The sequence below is a fragment of the Cibotium barometz genome, chromosome 60 (genome assembly GCF_041138505.1).
Source record: "Cibotium barometz isolate CiBa-2024 chromosome 60, ASM4113850v1, whole genome shotgun sequence".
Classification (NCBI taxonomy): Eukaryota; Viridiplantae; Streptophyta; class Polypodiopsida; order Cyatheales; family Cibotiaceae; genus Cibotium; species Cibotium barometz.
The window spans coordinates 20,555,033-20,565,667 of NC_141105.1; positions in this window are offsets into that span (position 1 = coordinate 20,555,033).

Genomic DNA, 10,635 nt, shown 5'->3' on the forward strand with positions numbered 1-10,635 from the left:
TTGTGCACTATTTTAGTGTGAAGAGCTTTTTTCCTGGGTACCATGGTTTACCCCAAGCTCATCTTTTGCTAAATTCTCCGATTTAACAAAGGTATGTCTGCCTCCGAACACTCCGGTTCAGCCCCAGACTTTGAGTTTACTTCTTAACACTCCGGTTAAGTCAAAACTCACCAGATACAGTAGGATTTACCGCTAAGCTCTCCGGCTTAGCCTTCTATCCTAACTCAGCCCAAGTTTATGTACACTTCATATGTCGGATCCGATACTAACAACAACCAGGCTCATCTGGAGTGAGATACTACTCACTATTGCCATGTAAAACCTTATTAAATCCTAGAAATGCTCCACTCATTTCCCAGGGGTCATACGACTTATAGGGTTTACACGCACATGAACTTTGTAAGCAACATAGCCTGTCATGCAATATTACAATTGCTTATGTAGGAAAGTAATATATTTCCCAAATTTATATGATAGCAACTAAAATGTGCTCACAATCGCACACTTATGTTGAACATAGGCAAGACTACGCTTGCAAAATGCTACAGGGCATCCCCCATGCATGAAACTGTCCAACCAAACTAGTCTTACTGCTAACCTCTAGATTTAGATCACTCCGGAACTAAATCACTCTGTTAGCACTAGCACACCATCATGGTCTTGCTACCTAGAGCTTCTCCGAACTCTAGAACTGGGTTTTATCCCAACTCATGGCTATATTTGTAATTGTCAAAGTTCAAATTTTATCTTGCACACTTTATCACTACAGACAAGTGTACATACAACCTGCCAAAGAGTCAAGTTACCTGCACAGGCCTTGGCGTCCCATTCCACCAAGACTACAATCGATTCCGTGAGAATTTGATGTCCCATACCATCAAATTACCACCAAACCAAATTACCACCAAACCAATTGATGTGACATATAAAAAGGCTCTTTCCCCCCTCGAAAGATCACCACAAACTCTCGAGCAGTGGGATGTCGACGCATGGCAATAAAAAGAAGAGAAAACCATGCTTAGCAAGTTTAAGAACAGGTCTCTTCGATCAACTTCTATAAGGGCATTGAGCATTACATCTCAAGATTATACTCCTTTAGATTTACCTTTGATTTGTACAAATCAATCCTAAATCTGCTATTATTATCTAGGCGTACGCTAATCCTTCAAATTAATACTCCTAGATAAACCAAATTGAGTACTGCTAGCAACACTGCTAGCCCCTTTATCCCAAGTGATACACACCTTAGGGATTACTTTTACCAGGCAATCACGTGACTAAATCAAACTAGTCACCAATCTCTAAGCCCAAGTAGTGACACTATTTTGTTACTACCAACAAGGGCCAGCTTGCCTCTACGGGCCAAAGCTCTCTTGTTGCTACAAACAGTAAGCAACTTGTTTGGACACAAGGCATAACCACATCAAGACTACGCTTGTACATGGTTCTCATTTGCCAAAGTTTATCACAATCTTCGAGCATCTGTTAAAAGATTGTGAAGGGTTATGAGCACTACCGCTCAATTATGCTTACCTAGATTTCTCGTGATAAGCACTTCGTCTAATTTGGGCACAACCGATGCCATTGCCGGTCCTCTTAGCCCAAGTAAAACACACCTCAGTTTTATATTTACACTAGCCAAACTACGTGACTTTGATGGTCAACACTAAGTCTATGCTCAGCTTAAATTTAGTTTCTCTGAACCAAATGTGTGATCACCACATGTGTTATACTCGAGGCGCTATGGCCATAGACGTGTTCACTAGGCACAACGGCCATAGAACGTCTCTCTCAAAAGACTCGGCACTACGACCGTGGGTTTTGTCTCTCTCTTAGCACGCGGTGCTACGGCCGTATGCGGTGGATCTCTCTCGTTGAAAACAGGCACTACGGCCACACGGCACGACGGCCGTGTGGGTTGGTTTCGTGGGGTGTGCCGTTGTTTTGTGTTTTGTTTTGTTTTTTTTTTCAAAAAATGAAATAAAAGAAAATAATAACGAGCCGGGCCGGCCTTCACTGCTTCGGGCGTGGCCGCCCGCCCGTGGGGAGTGTCCTTAGGACCGCGCCGCCGCTGGTTTGCCGCCTGCTGCTGGGCTGGCCGCCCGTTTCATTTTTAATTTAAAAAAAATGAATAATTATTATATATATATATATATATTTTTTTTCTCGTGCGCTGGTCGTCTCGTTGGTGGCCGCCTGGCCACCCGCTGACCGCCAATGTGATTTTTTTTTAAAAAAAATAACGGGCCGCCTCGCCACTTGGGCGTGGCCGCTCGCCCGCCCGTGGGGGTGTCGACCGCTGGCATGGCCGCCCGGTCGGCCGCTGGCATGACCGCCCGGCCGCTGGGCTGGCCGCCCGCTGGCCGCCTAAGGCTGGCCGCCGTGGGGCTGGTCGCCCCTGGTTGGCCTGGCCGCCTAGGCCGGCCACCGCCTGGCTGGCTCGTGGCTCAGGCCAAGCCCTCCTCCTCCACCCGCTTGCGTAGCCGGTATTCACAGTAGACGTGTCTTTCGTTGGGCTGCGTTCGCCCCCCCCACACTGGTCAACATTCAGCAGCAGCTCCTGGGTTCTACGCTGGGGACTAGTGTTCGTTGGATTCTACGCCCCTACGCAAGTGTCAACAAAGCTTTCGCAGCCACGTCTGGTAGCGCCGGTCATTCACAGCATGCCAGTCGTGTGGGCACAGCATCTTCAAATCGTGAGGGGGTTGGAGTAAGCCGTGGGGCTGCTGCTTCGCGTTTCCAAGGCCGCCTGGCAAGCCCATTCCCGCACACAATGCAAGTCGCCCCCCCAGGCTCTTCCACGCAGCCGTGGGGCTCGTGGGTTAATTTCGCAGTGGGATCTGCGCCCCCCCTTTTTTCCACACAGCTTCAACGTACTTTGGCAGACATTCAACGCAGAAATTCAATTCAGAAAAATTCAATCGCTGCTCAAAATTGCTTACCTCCCTTGCTTGCTGTGTGTGAGACGGGGATCGAGAGAGAGAGAGAGAGTTCTTCCCCTCCATTCTTCCATGGCTGCCTCCCTCCACACCCTCCATTCGAGATAAGGATAAGGAGACGAATGGTCGAAAACCATCGAGTGGGCTCCGGTCCCCCGGTCACGCACGGGCTCTGAAAATCCCATCGAACCACGCTCTGATACCAGTGTTACATTCCCGTAACGCCGCTACGGGCATTACCACAAGAGGGGACGGCCTCTAGCTCACCACCCAGCCATAGAGGAAGAATGAGGATTGCCCCTCATCCCCCAGGCTATATAGTGTGTGGCCTGCCGTTCACACTAGCCTGGCCGCCCATGACTCCGCATGGGCGTCCTCTCCCACTAAACCCCGGATATAGCCATCCGGTCTGCCGTCGATCACAGGCGTTACAGCCTACGTGACACTCCTTTTGGCAAGGAGCATTTCGATGTGACAACAGAGCAAGGATACGAGCGGATAAGCTAGCATACCCACATATGGAAGTTACAGATTCTTGCGACTCTAAGGAAACACCCAATGACACATACTTCAGCAACAAGGAAAAGGTAAGCTCTTGACTTGAATATATTTAGTACCATTACGGGAGACTATCCTAGGGCTTAGCTCTATTTTTCCATCTATTCCAAGCTATTGGGAGCACCCAATATTGCTCGGTATTGATTAGAAGGTCACACTCCGAACAACACACCATGACTTTAAAGCCATTCGGTATGTTTGTTTGTTACTTTTGATTCTTTTTTGGAGTTTTTTTACATTAGGACTTTCTGTTAGTGGGGACAAAACCCTACTTCTTTGGTTATTTGCATGAAATTGGAGCTAAGAGGCTTCGATTACATTGCTTTGAATTAGCTTAGTAATTCTGATTAAAAGTGGAATCCACTCTGAAAACATGAGCATTAAGTCCAATTAGGTTTACTTAGAGTGAGATTGTGAATTTTTGTTCACGCATTTCATATTTTTTTATATTTTGTTCATGCATTGTTAGAATTAGTAGATTAGAAGCATGCAAATGTAACAAAAATAGTTCAAAAAACACTTAATTAGTTACATAATAACTAGGATTAGTACATAATAACTAGTAACTAGTAACGAAGATAAAGGAGCATAGTCAACAGTTCCTGCTTGCTGAAGCTGTTGCCTCCACCCCTGATCGAGTCGCCAGCTCGCACCCCCTCCCCGCCCTCGTGACTACCTTCCCCGCCTGCTCGCACCCCCCCTCTCGCTGCGCCCATGTGCTGCTCGCGTCCCCCGCTTTTCCCTTTCGTGCCCGTCGTCCCCTGCCCGCCTGCCCTGTCACCACCTTCGCGCCCCCCGCTCCCGCCCCCCTTCCTCCGCGTCCTGCTGTGCCCCTGCCTGCTCCCACCCCCCCCCCCTTTTCGCGCTTGCCCCCCTCCCCTCCCCTCCCCTTGCGTTCTCCGCTGCCCCCTGTCTTCTCCACCTCTGCCTTCCGCCCCTTCCCCCTCTTTTTTTTCCGCCTCCCTCTGTCTTCCGCCCCTTCCCCTCTGTTTTCCTCCCATCCCCCTCTGTCTTCCGCCTTTCCCTCCCCTTTTTTCCTCCCCGCTCCGCCTTTTTGTGCAGCTCGGTTCTTGCAGGACCCTACGTTTTTTTCGCTTCGCCCTCGACTCAGCTTCAGACTCTGATGGAGGCTCCTCCCGTCCCACCTCAAAGGGACTCTTCCGCAGCCCCCTCGCCCGCCCCCTGAGGATACTCCCATCAGGCTTTCTCTTTCGCCAGAAGAGGAAGTGAGCCTCGCCGCAGAGGTGGAACGTGGAACGCATCTAGGCACACTCCACCATCTGCCGTATAGTTGGCACTCGCCCCAGCAGAGGGGAGATCCGGGATCTTCTCCAGGCCCGCCTGCTTGCAGATGTGGGCAAGATCCTGGACGTTCTGTTATATTGGGCCACCGTGGACACTACCAGATCGAGTTCGAGACAGAGCGTGGCCCAGAGCATGGCCCAAGTCCTAGCCATGAGTCCCCTTGACATCAGGGGCGCTCGAGCCTTCTTCAGACCTTGGCAGCATGGTTTCGAACCAGCAGAGCGGCCGAGCAGGGAGGAGAGCGCCTATTCCATGTCACAGTTTGCTTTCCTGGACTCCGCCGCGAGTTGATAGCCCGCGACCAGTGCCTCAAGTCCCTAAACTCCATAGTCCTTGACACTCTCTCTCGCTATGTGTCCAAGGCTACTATAAGTGCCCGCGACCTTGACTAAAGTGCTCACACATACATCTACCACGTGGCCTACATCATCGGTGGCTCAGAGGTGGTTTTACTTTGTTGGGGCAGGTTACATTGGGTTGTGGGGTCTCTCTCTCTCTCTCTCTCTCTCAGAGATTTTCACATGGCTCCTCACTCTTTGGAGCCTCACATCTTCTCTTTTCTTCAGTCTTCTTGTCCGTTGGCAGCTTCTCTCCACGCGTCCGTCTCTTCTTTCAGTCTTCTTGGGGCAGCTTCTCTTCTCGTGGCAGCGTCTTCTCGTTTCCATGTCTTCCTTCAATTCTTCCTTTAGATTTTCTTGGTGTGGATCTTCCTCTTGGAAAGAGATATTCTTCTTCTTTCATGGCTGGGGCCATAAGCTTGTCCGTCAGGTCTTTTTGCTCCACGTGAGCAACATGTTTCAATGTTTTGCTGACAGTTCCTTTGGGCTTTTGATGTTTATCTTTTGTCATTATGCAATGCAAACCCAAATTTATGTGGGAGGTCTTCCCTCTTGCCTTACTTTGGACAAGGGCAGTGTCTATTCCCATTTTTACACTGATGCAATGTGCCCAATACATAATGCATATAGCATTCATTCTCATGCACATTCCTAAATGCAACTCTGGCTGTGAATAATCTTGATTTTGAGTGAGATTTATAGGCATTAACCAAGGGTTAAATGCAAAATGATGATTTTCACAAATTTATCAGCACAATTTTCTCAGAAATTACATTAAATCAAGGGTAACCAATTTGTACGGAATGGTTGGAGTATCAAGCCAACTCCGAATTGCAATATGAAGTTATAGGGATCTGTATCAGATACCTAATGGTTAATTTGAACCCTCAATTGTACCAAAATATAGTGATTAGCACTGATTAATCACTGATTAGCAAATTAATCCACTATTTTGTGTACAAAAAACAGAGTATGCGGGGAGTCCAGATCTGGTGCCTTAGACTTCAAATGATCTCAAATGCTTTCAAAGGCATTTATAACAATGATTCTAGTAGAGGATTAAGCCAATAAACACAAGATTTGACCAAATATTGAAAGCTTAATCTTTGTTTTACCAAAGTCACCTGCAGATTTGATGAAGAGCTTGGATCTCACTGTAGACTTGATGAAACTGAATTCTGTCTTCACCAGCTTGTAGAGCATGCTTGAAAACACCTTGGGCTAAGAGGAATTAGAGTGATTCACCCTGAGTGAGTGTAGATCTGAGATCTTTTGCTGAAAAACGTAGCCTGCTAAAACAGCGATTTCTCCTTCATCCGGCGATGGTTTGCTACGTTGTTTGGATGAGCTTGAAGAGCTATGAGATACCTATCATGTCCTAGAAGGGTTTGGCCTAATTTTATGTGTTCAAGGAGAGGGAGCTCCTCCACTAGCTGGGGGTACAGAGGTGAGTTGAAAAAAGAGGAAAAATTATAATTTTCTACTAATCCTATTTAGTAAAATAAGTAGCAAGATAATGGGCTCACAAATTAGCATGGCTCTGATACCATGTTGAAATTTGCGCATTGTGATGAGCTATGGTGGATCAAACACTAGAATCAACATCATTAACAAAGTGATTAGTAAATAATTAAGACATAATTAGTGGATAATTAACAAATAGATTAATGTAGGCATGGATACTCAAAAACCAACAAATTCTCATTAGGGCTATGCCTCAATTTATAGAGTTTACATCAAGCATCAAATCCCACTGATTTCTCCATGATTCACTCCACCTCTTTTCCCTGATTCTCTCCACCTCTTCACTTTTCTTAGAATATCTCCCAGAATATCTCCACACTTCCCAGAATATCTCCACACTTTCTAAATCTTCTCATGCTACCCTTTATTCTCTCCCAGTAGATTCTTCTCACCTTTTCACAGGTTCTTTCACATTTACTCATTCTCTTTTACAGCCTCTAACCAAGGGCTTGTTCCCGCACACACCCTATTCACTTGTATTTTCAACACTGATGGAGCATCTCTCAAGGTAGAAAATAGTTGCCTGCAAATGAAGTAATGTGCTTGGTGGCACCAGAATCAAAGTACGGGTCAGCATCTGACAAGGACAGACAAGAGGCAACAGATCACTACATGTTATTGTTAGTGCATAGCCGTAATGTGAGAAAATTTCTTCCTCTGCATTGTCACTTGTAGTGGCAGCAAGTCCTTGTTGCTGCTTCTTCTTCTTCTCACTCTCCTTCCACTTCCAATAGTCCTCTAAAATGTGACCAAGTTTCCAACAGTAGTTGCATCTCTTCTTCTTCTTTGCTGGCTCCTCTTTGGGTTTAGGTTATCTGACTAGGGTGGTGCTTTGCCCTTGGGCTTAGCATGAGGTGGAGCCCTAGATTTTCCTTTGCCATGATGGGAGAGAAAATTTCTTATCGAAAGCAAGCATATTTTTCCGATTAGAATGAGACTGCTCTTCTTAAAGCAGGAGAGCCACTAACTCATCAAAAGTATACAATGCTGAATTGCCCTTTATGAGGAGGCGGAGTGTGGTAGCAAATCCTTGATATGATTTAGGCAAGCTATTGAGGACAGTAGAGACAAGAGAACTATATGAAATAACCTAATTAATATTGATTAGCTATTTTCATAGATCCTTGACACGGGTCAGATCCTTAACACGGGTTAGAAATGCATCCATAGATTCATCCTCTATTAGATGTTCCAAGTCATGCTTTTTCTGAAGATAGGTAACTCGGGTTGCTTCATTGAAAATCTAATATAGAGGCAAGATATCCCATGCACTCTTAGTAGAGGAACATGATTGGATGTGAGTAATAACTTGCTGTTTGTGTAGGAGAGGGCTATAAGTGTTGTGCATGTGCATCTTTGGCATCCCATCTGAGTTGTTCCAATGTAGGAGGAACATGTGCAGGTTGTACACTGCTACTAGAAGCAGATTCTTTGGTTCCAATAACAGATCCAGAGGACATGTTGATAGCAAATGTGGGCCAAACAGGTCGGGTGTCAGCATAACCAGATATATATACCCACATGTTCTTTGCCACCAGAACATGACACATCATATATACGCACATGGGATAGTTGGCTCCATCCAACTTGTTCAAGGGACAGCATGCCGAACAATTCATTGGGGTTTCCAGACATGTTGCATAACAAAGAAATATACAAACTGAAGTGTATCTGACATATGGATTACATGTAAGGGAGTTAAAGTAATTTAAATGTCTATAGAGGGATGTGCAATCTTACCTAAAGAAGGTTGTGAAATCAATAGATGTAGAGTCAGACAGGAAGTAGTATGTCGGAATCACTTGACCAAAAGCTGATGTGGAATCAACAAGACAGAAGAAGACATGAAATCAACAAGTCTAATGCTGACGTGGAGACATCATGCCTGATGGTGACGTAGAGATAGATTCAAAGCTGAAGAATAATCAACAAGACGGAAGCTAATGTAGAATCAGTAGGTCTGTTGTTGCTGACATAGAATCAATAGGTCCGAAGGTGACATGGAGTCAACAGATCCGAAGCTGACGTAGAATTAGTAGGTCTGATGCTGACATAGAATCAACATGTGCAAAGGTGATGTGGAGTTAGCAGGTCTAATGCTGACATGAATTCAACAGTTCTGAAATAGCAGCACGTGTGATGCTGACATGAATTCAACAGTTCTAAAAGCAACACGTGTGATGCTGACATGGCATCAACAAATCTGAAGTAGTAGGTATGATGTTGATGTGGCGTCAGCAGTTTGGAGTTGGCAGACGTGTAATTTAACTCTGTTGAAAGTAAACCCTGACTAGAAAAGTAAACCTGGCTAACTGCTGTTGACTTTGGGATGCGAAGCATGACTGTTGAAGATATGAAATTGTAGACAAAAAAACAGACTTCTAAATGTAGAGTAAAGTGCTGAATGCTGAAAGCCCAGAGCTACGGAATAAAAGAAGAAAGCAAAGCACTAAATGCGTTGAAGACTGAAAGCAAGACACTGAATGTAGAAATCAAAGGATTGAGCTACTAATAAAACAATACTGATTGACGGAGTTAAATGAGCTAACAAAGCAAAATCAAGTGATGCAAAATTCAAAAGCCCAAGAAGAATGCTAAGAAGCTGAGAGTTTAAAGCTGACTAACACAGGAGTCCAATGTCAAAAGAAAGAATGACTGAATAGTAGCAACAAGAGTGGTATCACCTCAAAACCTCTACTGAAAGCTGAGAGAAGAGCTAGTGTAGGGGTAACCCTTGAATGTACGGCAATATTAACAAAAATAAAGCCAATGTGTAATAGGAGGCAAAACCGTAGATCTGATTGAAAGTGCGTAGAGCAAGATCTTACCTAGAATGTGCATCGGTGTTGCCAATAAGATGAAGATCAACAAGAGTGTCATCAGAATAAGAGCTTTGAAATGCTTCTCTGCAACATGCATCACAGAATCTAGTCCAAAACATGAGAGCTTTTGAGTCATATGAGAAATATGATTCATATAAATATCTAGAGCAACCTCCACGCATAGATTATACCTCTCTATTTGAAGTCATGGTTGGTGCAACAAAGAGCAAGGGACCTCAACAATATGGCATGCTCACAACCTCTTCAATGTTTCTATTTGCAAGGGCCCATATCGTGTCATTGAGTGTCCTCATAGAACCATCACACCTAGTGCCCCAACTCTTATCTTTTAATCCCATGCCAAACTCCAATGTCATTCCATATGGAGGCACGTGTTACAAGTGTGGATTCAAACATGCCTTCAAGGATTATTGAAAGATCCCTGCCCCCTCCACGCAACGAATTCGAGGGTGCTAGCACCGGAAGTAGCACTTCTTGCGCAGGGTAGAGCCTCTCACTCTAGGCCTCACCCCCACAGATTTCCGGATAAGACACTAATCCCTTGGTTTATTCCAAAACCGAAACCGGAAAAACTTCCCTTGCCCAAAAAGCACGGGCGATTCCTCCAGGATATTTTTATTCTAACGTAGTCAAGAGCCTTAACTAACCAAATTGATCCGACCAAACCAGTAAGTCACATGGTCAGATCAAGGAAAAGACTTGCACTTAGATCATAGAGACCAACGCTTTTTTCCTCATCGAGAGGAACAGTCGTTGATTCTTTTCCATAGAACAAAGACTATCGGGGATTTACTTCATCTATCGTACCATAATAGAATTGAGTCTCATTTTAAGGATCCATCAGTCCAGCCTATAATCCCATGGGTTGGCCAACCGTCCAACCACTGTAGTGATAGGATCCATTTAGGAATTTGGTTATGTTTTGCCCCGGGTACTAGGGAAAAGAGTTTCCAGGCCCCCTAGCCGGCGCTTCAAGCAAAGTTCAAGATAGTCACACCACTTACACACCCAATATGAAATTGCCTGTTTCACAGATTAGTCACACCACTTACACACCCAATATGAAATTGCCTGTTTCACAGATTCAGCTATCTTTAAAACAATCTTTTAATGCAACCATAGTATCAT